The sequence below is a fragment of the Lonchura striata genome, chromosome 29, assembly GCF_050655825.1.
Source record: "Lonchura striata isolate lonStrDom1 chromosome 29, ASM5065582v1, whole genome shotgun sequence".
NCBI classification, from domain to species: Eukaryota; Metazoa; Chordata; class Aves; order Passeriformes; family Estrildidae; genus Lonchura; species Lonchura striata.
This window is the reverse complement of record NC_140731.1, coordinates 6,995,605-7,005,488: the sequence shown is the minus strand read 5'-3', so window position 1 is coordinate 7,005,488 and position 9,884 is coordinate 6,995,605. Positions and strand designations below refer to the sequence as shown.

The following is a 9,884-nucleotide window of genomic DNA, read 5'->3' as shown; positions in this document are numbered from 1 at the left end:
TCTCAGACTTGAAGCAGTCAGGTTGTATAAGCCTCACATCTCTGACGTACAATGTCCTTGTGCAGGTTACGGAGACTTTTGTACATCAGGGACTCGGTGATGATCGCAACCTCTGGTTCCCCTGTGGGTTGTGAGGGCCTTCCCTTATCTGGGTGCTCTGATTCCATCTTAGACCTCCTTGTTTCTACAGGGGCGACTGCTGCTGGCTGTGGCTGCCTTTGTGGCTCAGCTGGAACCTGGACAGTTCTAACATCTGTGGGTTCCACTGCTGCCCCATCAGACTCTCCTTTTTCGAGGCAGGGGGAGGGCTTCTCACCAGCTGGGGAAATGCACTCCTTCAGCATCTCCTGCATCTCCCTCAGCAGACCCCCACCCAGTCTGGGTGGTTCATATCTGGGGTGGCTGTGGGGCAGGGTCAGGCTCTGGGGCAGCAGCATCCCTGGTCTCTGGGGCCGTGTCAGGTTCTGGGCTGGGTGTCAGGGTGGTTATCCAGGTTAATCTTCCCTTGTCTCTCAGTGCCAAATAGAACAGGGCTAACAGCAACACAGCCCCTGTATGATATCATTGGTATTTGGAGTGGATCTGAGCCCTTCACAAACTGGTGGGGCAGCCCCAAAGAGATGGTTAAAGGCTTGGGAGAAAATTTCCCCCGGTGTCATTTCCTCACAGTAGGTGCCATTATTAAAGTAACCCCAAAAGCACACAGTTAGTGTGTGATAGCTGTGAATCCATGTGCCTGCTTCCCAGAGGAAGTTAAAGATCCTGAATTCTTCCCCTTATTCACCCATAAAACAAACCAGAGAACAGCCACAGCAGCCTTGGCTGTAGGAGCCGTGTTTAGATCAGGGCCTGCAAATGGAGAAATGCAGCCACGGTTCCGTGCCACCCAAACCAGGGCAGGCTGGAGCACAGGGTGCCGCTGAACGAGGTTTCTGTAGCAGCACACAAAAATCAAAAATTGGATTACTCAAGAACTGTTATTCCCTTTTTTGTTTCTTTGCCTTCGAGCTACACTTTGGGTGCCAAAATCTGTCTTGGTTTGCAAAGACAGGAGTCTGCTAAGGAAGGCAGGAGCCTCCCTGAAATGGGGAAAAAAATAAATGTAGAACCCCCTCCCTGTAAATTGCTATAAATTTGAAGTTAAGGGCGACTCTCAGGCAAAAATATGGGAGCAGGAAAAACAGTTCTTTATTAGGGAAGAAAACTAAAAGATAAAATAAACAATGCAGTGAACCAACCTCTAACAGATGGCAATTGAATACATCTTGCCTTGCAGTCTAGGACAACAACTTATTCAGCATGAATCACATCCATTTACCACATGCCCCTTACCGACAGATATTGCCCACCTGGGGCTGACATGCCAAAAGTTTTTTAAAAAATTATGCATTTTTTCATAATTAAAATTTAATTAAATCTTAATAAACGAATACAATTAATTAATTTTAGCTTAATAACAATTAAAATTTAATTTTGCTTATGCATAAAAATATTATTAAATCTTTTATTATTTCATTTTAATGCTTCTATAAAAAAATCTCTATATGTGTTTTCTAACTAAAAACTTATTGGTCATTGGTTCTAAGTAACACAATTCCCTTCATTAATTCATTGTCCACTCTTGGCTATTGATTTTGCCCTCTTTATTCTAATTTTTGTTTATTTGTATTATTTTTGTCATAATTTCTTATCATTTTCACAGGCAGGGTAAAAGCGGCCACTTTGGGGCCCACGGAGACATTTCTGGGCACATTTGGGGCAGTTTTGTGTCTGGGGAGGGAATTCAGAGAGAACTTGAGGGTCTGGGGACCCCTGGGGGAGCCGGGCGGGCGCTTGGAGGGGCACTCAGGGATCCTGAGGGGCAGTTCGGGGTCCGGGGGAGCACTCGGGGGTCCGGGGCCCTGGAGGTCAGCGAGGGGAATTTGGGGCCCTTCGGGGTCCGGGGGAGCACTCGGGGGGCTCGGGCGGGGCTCGCTGGGCGCGGGGGCTGATGGGAGTTGTAGGCGCGGGTACAATGCGGTGTAACGGGGCCGCGGAGCATCACGGGAGTTCTAGGCGCAGCTACAGCTGCTCTCGGTGGGGCGCGGGGCATGACGGGAGATGAAGTCACGGCTGGAACAGCGCTGCCCGTGCGCCGCGGAGCATGACGGGAGCTGTATCCCGGAAGTGGCTCGGACGCGGCGTTTGGGGTCCGGGAAGGCCTCGGGAGACACTTTTGTATGGGGCAGATGGGGGCGGATACTGGAGGGGGGGAGGGTGTCTTTGTAGAGCGCGGGGCATGCCGGGCGTTGTAGTCCCGGCCCCAATGGGGCTCTATTGGGCTGCGGGGCATTATGGGAGTTGTAAGCAAAAAGAATAGACGCCGCTGACTCCAGGCACCGCCCCCAAAGCCATGATCCCTGACGCTGATTGGTTGGGAGCTGTGATGGGCGGGAGCCTCGGCAAATGGGAGGTGGCAGAGGCGGGAACGGCCATTCAACCCCTCCAATTCCTCCCAGCACAGCCCAGTTCATCCCCAGTACAGCCCAGTACAGCCCCAGTGCCCCTCCAGTCCCTCCCAGTACAGCCCAGTTCATCCCAAGCACAGCCCAGTACAGCCCCTGTGCCCCTCCAGTCCCTCCCAGCACAGCCCAGTCCCTCCCAATACACCTGAGTTCATTCCCAGGCCCTCCCAGTCCCCCCAGTGCCATCCATATCCCGCTCCAGTGTCCCCCAGTCTTCCCCACAGCGTTCCCGCCCATTGCGTGGCAGCAGCGCAGACGGAATGTCCTGCGGCCCAAACCTCCTGCTCCTGCCACACAGCGCCAGCCTTCTCCCCTCCTCCTCCTCTCCCAGCACGGCACAAATTCCAGCTCGGAGGAGGCTTCCCCAGAAAGGGCTCCGGCTCCTGTCTCAGCCCGAGTGTCCCTGCAGAGGAACTGGGCATCTTTCAGGCACTTCCACAAGCTCAGGGTTCCCATTTCATGGGGAATCTGGGATGAAAATGGCCTTTTTCAGAAAGACAAATGCAGAGGAGATGGATTAGAAATTATTTGGGAAAAGTGACCCTTCTTCCAGACAAAGTTCACCAAGTCATTGCCTGCATTTCTGCTTTTCAGGTTCTTACAGTCATCTCCTGAAAGGTCCAGATTGTTCTGGTGCTTTTCATGAACTGATTGAACTCTTGATATATATCAGTGCATGAGATGTGGAAGCTTCTAAAATGAACACAGAAACAAACTCCCTCTGTCAGCCCATTTTCATCTTCTACATCACTTTCAAGCTGTCCATAGGGATGTTGGAATGATTATCAGAGAGCTCCCCATTTCTGGCTGCAGGCTCTGGAGATTCTTTCTCTGCATTCAGTCAGGCTTGCATTCCCTGACAATTCCTGGTAGCCCATCATGGTTTCTTAGGGCAGAACAATAACAGTGAGAATCTCACCAATGGCCCAACTGCCCAGCCCACAAGGAAAAGAAAGAACAAGTTGTAAAATTCTTCAACTATTTGTCCCACTTTTCTGCAAGAGTCGAGCTGCACACACGGTGTGGAAAGCCAAGAGAAGCTGCAGCTGGTGGCACATCTTGTGACAGAAGCTGCTCAAAGCTTCCTTGTCCTCCAGCAAAGGTTCTTGGAAACAGCAAACAGGACTGTGGAGAAGATTCTAGGAAAACGGAAACAGCTTTTAAGAAATGAAATGAAAATGGAAAGAAACAATCCAAGATGTTTTTCTCTGTTTATTTTTAGGCTACCCTTTTCTATCTTTCACTACTTCTCCTTCCCACTAATTGCAAATGGATCTCACTTCTAAGATCCACGACTTGGCAAGTTTTAGACAGTGTAAAATACCATGAGCTTCACACAGTTTGCCTTCCCCTGTTTTTTTTTTTTTTTTTTTTCTTTTTTTGGATATCAGTGCTGGGGACTAAGTGCAGTTCTTGGGTCAGGTACAAATTCAGCATTGAGGGAATGTGCTCCAAGAGTGTTTGACCCTCAGCAGGGACAATGAACAGCAGTGACCGAGGGGATTCCTGTGCCCCTGAGCAGGAGTCCAGACTCTGGGTCTGGGCAGGACACGGCAAAGTTCCCGTGTTTGGACAGGCTCAGGGGCTGCCCCGGGGAGTGCGGGGCTGGGCGCGGGGGCGAGTGGGCAGCGGACACACGGACACGGGGACACAGGGACACAGGGACACATGGACACGGAGCTTCAGCTGCAGCGGCAGCAGCGGCAGCGAAAGCAGCGAAAGCAGCGAAAGCAGCGAAAGCAGCGAAAGCATCCGGCACCGGGGCGAGCTGGTGATGAGCCGGGCCAGCGGCAGAAGCCGGGCCGTGCCGGGCGGGGCTGAGCCGGGGCCCGGCAGGGTGGGAGCTGCCAGGACGCCTGGAGGGAGAGCGGGCGTGGGGCCAGCGCAGGGCGCAGAGCATCCCGGGCTGGCCGAGGGGTTCCCGACCCCCGGCACGGCATCAGCCCCACTGACGGCATCGTGCTCCTCCCGCAGCCCCACGGCACCAGCGCAGCCCTGGAGATCGCGCTGCTGGACAAGGTCTCCTCTGGCTGTGCTGGTGTCATTCAGCTCCTGGAGTGGCTTCAGCTCCCCGACAGCTTTGTGCTGGTGCTGGAGCATCCGGAGCGGTGCCAGGACCTGTCGGGTTCCCTGGCGGAGCGGGGGTTCCTGCCGGAGGAGGAGGCGCGGGGGCTGCTCCTCCAGGTGCTGGAGGCCGTGCGGCGCTGCCCCAGCTGCGGGGTCCCGCACAGGGACATCAAACCAGGGGACATCCTGCTCGACCTGGCCACCGGGCAGCTGACACTGATCGACTTTGGCTGTGGCACTTTCCTCCAAGACACAGCCTACACCCAGTTTGCAGGTGAGCCCTGCCAGGGGATGCTCCTGGGCGTTTCATGGCCCAGCCGAGGTGCAGCACCGGGGCTTCCCCTATTGCAGCCGGGATGGGATTAATGCTGGAGCCAGGTTGATTTGTGTGGGGTGTGAGGGGGCCAACTCCCATCCCTGCCGACAGCCTTCAGCACCCACTGTGCCCTGGGCTGGGGCTGGAGCTGGGGCAGCCAGCCCGACAAAAACCCTCATGGGGGTAGCAGAGAGGGGGTCTGATCCCGTGCCCAGACGGTTTGGTGTGCAGGTGAAGAAGGGCTTAGACTGCTGTACTCCCCTTGTTTGCCTTGGCTTATTAACATTTTGTGGGGCCATGCAAGCACGGAGGAGAGGGGGTTTTCTCCACTACTGGGTGAGCTTTTCTTTTGTGTGTCATGGTTGTGCCTTCCCAGGGCTTCTGCTGCCCTCTTCCAGCACCAGTGGCTTCTTTTCCAGCCCTGTGTCTGTACACAAATCCCAGGTGCTGGCGAGAGGGCAGCGGTCACACCGTGTGCCACTGGGGCAGCCCCCGCATGCCCAGGGGTGCTGGGGCCAGGCTCTGGGAGCAGCAGCATCCCCCTGATGAACTGTCTGTGTTCCACAGGAACCCTGTCCTACAGCCCACCAGAGTGGATCCACCACCAACACTACCATGGCGAGGCAGCGACGATCTGGTCCCTGGGCCTCCTGCTGCACCACCTGGTCATGGGGAAGCACCCGTTCAGGAGGGGCCAGGAGATATCTGGGGCAGATCTTGTTCCCAAGACGGCTCTCTCAAGGTGGAGTCTCATCGCTGGGCACAGGGGCAAAGCCAGTGCTGGGAGACAGCAGCAGCTTGTTAGCATCTCACTCTGGCAGCTGCTGAGGAGGTGGCACATGTCCTGTTCTCCTGCTCTCCTCCAAACAGAGAATCCATGGGGAAGTTTAGGCCCAGCTCTGGGCACACCCAGCATGGCCTGGGCATGGGAACAGGGGGCAACTTCTCCAACTGACTGGTGATTGCTGGTTTCTCTCCCCAGAATGCCAGGATGTCATTAAGAGGTGTTTGTCCATGCAGCCCTTGGACAGGCCATCCTTAGAAGAGCTTTTCCGTGATCCTTGGGTGCAGGGAGTTCCTCTGCCCTAGAAGATGGGAGAGATCCAAGTGCACAGTTAGATCCAGGGGCCTGGCAGGTAACAGCTCCACACATCTCTTGGCACTCAGTGTCAAAGCTAACCGGACAGGTTTTGTCCTGCCTGTAGCTCTGAGCAGGGGCCAGCAGAAGGGAAGACGCAGCTCTTGGGCTGGAGCTGAGCTGGAGACCTGGTGTGGCAAGCACTGGGGGCCACCATCCCCCTGGTTTTGCTTGCCATGGTTCATGGATGGCTGGGGCCCTGGGCAGAGCCCTGACAGCCTGGTCTGACCCAGGGAAGGAGAAGGAACCCCTGGAGAAGCTGTCCCAGGTGGGGCTGCTGCTGCTGGGGACCGCGAGGACAACACCAAGGATGACAACCTCTTGCACCACCTGACCACCGGCAGGCTGAAGATGAAGGACTTTGATTCCGACATCTCATTCAAAGTCAGGTTCCACAGGGAATTTGCAGATGAGTCCACACACAGGGGGATGCTCCCAGATTTGGGCATTGCACAGCCTGGCTGGGAACCAAAGGTTTCCCCTTTGCTGGGGCAGATGCAGCTGATCCTTCAGTTGGCTGCCAGGCTGCTTTTGGCAGGGCTGGGGGCAAGGGCTGGGGTGGATATGAAATGGGAGTGGGATCCTGGCCCTGACAACAGCCCCCAGCACCCACCGTGCCCCGGGCTGGGGCTGGGCTGGGGCAGCCAGCCCGACACAAACAAACCCCCATGGTGGGAGCAGAGGTGGGACTCCAGACCCTGTGCAGGGGCTGCTTTGCTTTGCAGGCAAGGAAGGGCTTGGGCTGCTCCACTGCCCTTGTTTGCTTTGGGATCACCATGGGGGCAGTGCAGGGGAAGAGAGAAAGCCTGGGATTCCCTCACCCATGGTGGGTTTTTCCCTGGCATGCAGGGGTTGGGCCTTCCTTAAGGCCCTGACAGAGGTAAGATCTTTGACCTTTTTTCTTGTTCCCCTTTTTGTCTGTAACCTATTTTCCATAATTTGATGTTTGTTTTTCTAGAGGAAGCGTTCCAGGTGGGGCCCAGTCTGGATCAGGACGTGCTTGGGAGCAGCTGCAGCGTGGATGGGCTGTGCCCTTGGAGAAGGCTGAGGGCATCGTTTGGGAGCAGCTTTTCTTCCAGCCGGGGATGGCGTGAGGTGGGTCCTGTCTGCTGGGGATGGTGGGATCAGAGCTCTGGGGAGATGGCAGCGAGCACAGGAGCGTCCTGCTCTGGGCAGCTGCTGAGGGCTGGAGGTGCCGTACTGGCTGCAGGCTGGGCACATGTCCTGCCCTCCTGCTCTGCTCCCAAAGGCAGCAGTGATGGGCAGCTCTGGGCACAGCTCTGGCACGGCCAGCATGGCCTGGGCACCGCGGGCGGCTGGGACAAGGGGACAGGAGCCTTCAGCTGACGGGGCTTTCTGGTTTCTCTCCTTGCAGCCGGGCTCTGTGGGTGCTGAGGCTGCTCTGGGCTCTGCCAGGGCTCTGCTGGAGCTCAGCACCGGGCCGCAATCAGCCAAAGGAGAAATGGGGTGCCCTGCAGCACAGACTGGCTTGAGCATTTCAGCAACACAGCTCAAGTTTGCGGGGTGTACACCTCCAAGGAAAAACATGGCACCACCCAAAAAATAAATTTGTTCAATAACTTCTGAAATGAAATCAATCTCAGATGACCCCAAATTACTTTTTGCATCTTGCTCAAGCTGTAGCTCAGCCCTTCTCTGAACTGTTCTCTCCCCGACCTGCCTTTTACTTCCCAACTGCTCCCTCTTTTCCCCCAGAGAGTTCCCAGCCCATTCCAGTCTCCATCACACTGTTGCCTTCCTTGGTGCCCCTCACCATGAGGAAGGCCAAGCCCCAGGCTTATGGACTCATCCTGTCACTGGCTGAGGAGCAGCAATGTCTCAGAGGCCTGGTGGGATTTTAGTGTCATTGAGAGCTGCTCTCCAGCCCTCAGCTCTCCTCACTGCTGTGTTCCCACTCCATTTTCCTCGTCCTTGCAGCAGGATGAGCTCTGTGAATCCCCTTGAGCCTCCCCACTCTTCCCAGCCCATGCACCACCTCAGTTAGGCTGAAGCTGCAGCTTCTCTGTCTCCTCTGGCACACCAGTGCAGTCCCCTGTGCGGGGAGCCCCAGCCCCAGAGCCCAGCACTCAGCAGTGCATTCGGGGCTGGAGCAGCTGCCCTGGAGCCCTGCCTTGGCTCTTTGTGGCAGGGAATGCTCCCTGTTTGCAGCTGTCCCTGCAGGATGGCCCCAGGGCAGAGCCCAGCCGGGCTCCCACTGCAGCCCCTGAAGCTTGGGGCAGACAGTGGTCCCAGAGCTGAGGTTCATGGGGAGCACCCGGAGCTGTGCCTCGCACTCTGTTGCCGTGTCACTGTGCAGGCTGGCTTGTACTGGGTGAATGTACCAGCCCTGGTTTGACTAACAGGGGCCTGGCTCATCACATCTGTCCCAAGACTGCAGGCATTCCCTAGGCCAGAATCTGAAGGGGCACAGAGATTAGACCAGTGAAATCATCCAGACTGCATTTTTCAAAGGCCCTTTAGAAGGAAGATCTTGAGAATAAACGTGCTGTTTGCCACATGAACATTGGGGTGAGTGGTCTCTTTGGCTCCAACCCATTTTCCTCCCCGAGCCAACGTTACCCACTCCCTCGCACATCCCCCCCGTGCCTTCTCACTGCCTTGTCCTGTCAGGGCTTCCGCAGCCCCTCATCCCTTCGTGGCCCCGTCCCCTCAGGGTCTCCCCCAGCCTGGCCAACCTGCCCCATCAAGAGGCACCTGGGAGCCCTCAGCATTCCAGGCATCAACACACGGGCAGGAGGACACGGATGGTGCTTCCTGCCTGGGACAGGGCTTGTGGCCATCTCCAGGCACCGCTCTCACAGAGATCCCCACAGCTCCAGCCCCTGCCCATCTGCTCTGTGGGCAGCACAAAGGCTTCAGCAGAACCACCAAAGGCCAAGGGGCTTCTGGCCATTTTCCCTGCAACCCTGCATGCCTGGGCAGCTTGCTGAGCCCAGGAACCCTTTTCTCCCTCTTCCCCTAGGCCCTGCAGAGCCTGGGCAGCAAAAGAAAGATCCTGGGAGTCTGTTTATTACAACACATCCTATATTTCTATGCTAAAGAAAAACAAAAAGAAGAAAAGAACAATCCTAAAGAAACGAAACATTCCTGCTGGCTCGAGTGGTCCCAGCAGACAGAGCCTCTGGGATCAGCTCTCTGCAGAGCTGCAGCAGCGCAGCCAGCCGAGCCCCGACAGACGAGGCCGTCTCCTCCATGCCCTGCAGAGCCGATCATGCAGGCTGTGGAAGCGGGAATATCGAGCTCTCTCTATTCCCTGGAGGACAGACAACGTTTGAACTGCCAGGCTCGCAACGGCAACACTGATGTCATTGGCCGTGTCTTCTAGGGCTGAAAGAGAGAGGAATAGAGCCATGGTCAGTTCCCGCATCTGAGGGGACCCGAGGAGATCCCTGTGCCAGGGCCATCCCAGCCGGCTCTGGCCATGGCCAGCAGGGAGCAGGGACCAGCTGGATCAGCCCAAAGCTGCTGGCCACGAATCCCCCAGGTGCCCTGAAAGCTCTGTGTGCTCTGTCCACGCCGGCCCTGGTCTGCACAGGGAGCAGAGCCCTCCGCAGCCGGGGCAGGGCTCGCAGCTCCCCCGCCAGCCCTCGCGTGCAGCCCGCTGCCCTCACTCACCCTCACAGATGAGCTGGAGCTCTTCCTTCCTCCCCCTCAGGTACCGCCCGGCCGTCCCTGGGAACACAGAGCCTGTCAGGCCCAGCGGCACAGCTCCCTGCCAGCGGCTCTGCCAGCCCTGTGCCCACACGCCCTCCTGGCCCGGCTCGTGGCTCACCCATGAACCTGACGGCCGCCTCTCGCAGGGGCTCCTGTGGGCTCTGCAGGTAGGGCAGGGCCCGGC

The 9,884-nt window shown here is 56.6% G+C and overlaps 1 long non-coding RNA gene across 1 annotated transcript; it reads left to right on the top strand.

Moving 5' to 3' along the window:
• Window positions 1-2,090: 2,090 nt before the first annotated feature.
• LOC146765035 (uncharacterized) lies at window positions 2,091-3,843 on the top strand. Its single transcript, XR_014950419.1, has 2 exons — window positions 2,091-2,217; window positions 3,099-3,843. It is a non-coding gene; the product is annotated as an uncharacterized LOC146765035 (long non-coding RNA).
• The last annotated feature ends 6,041 nt before the right edge of the window (window positions 3,844-9,884 follow it).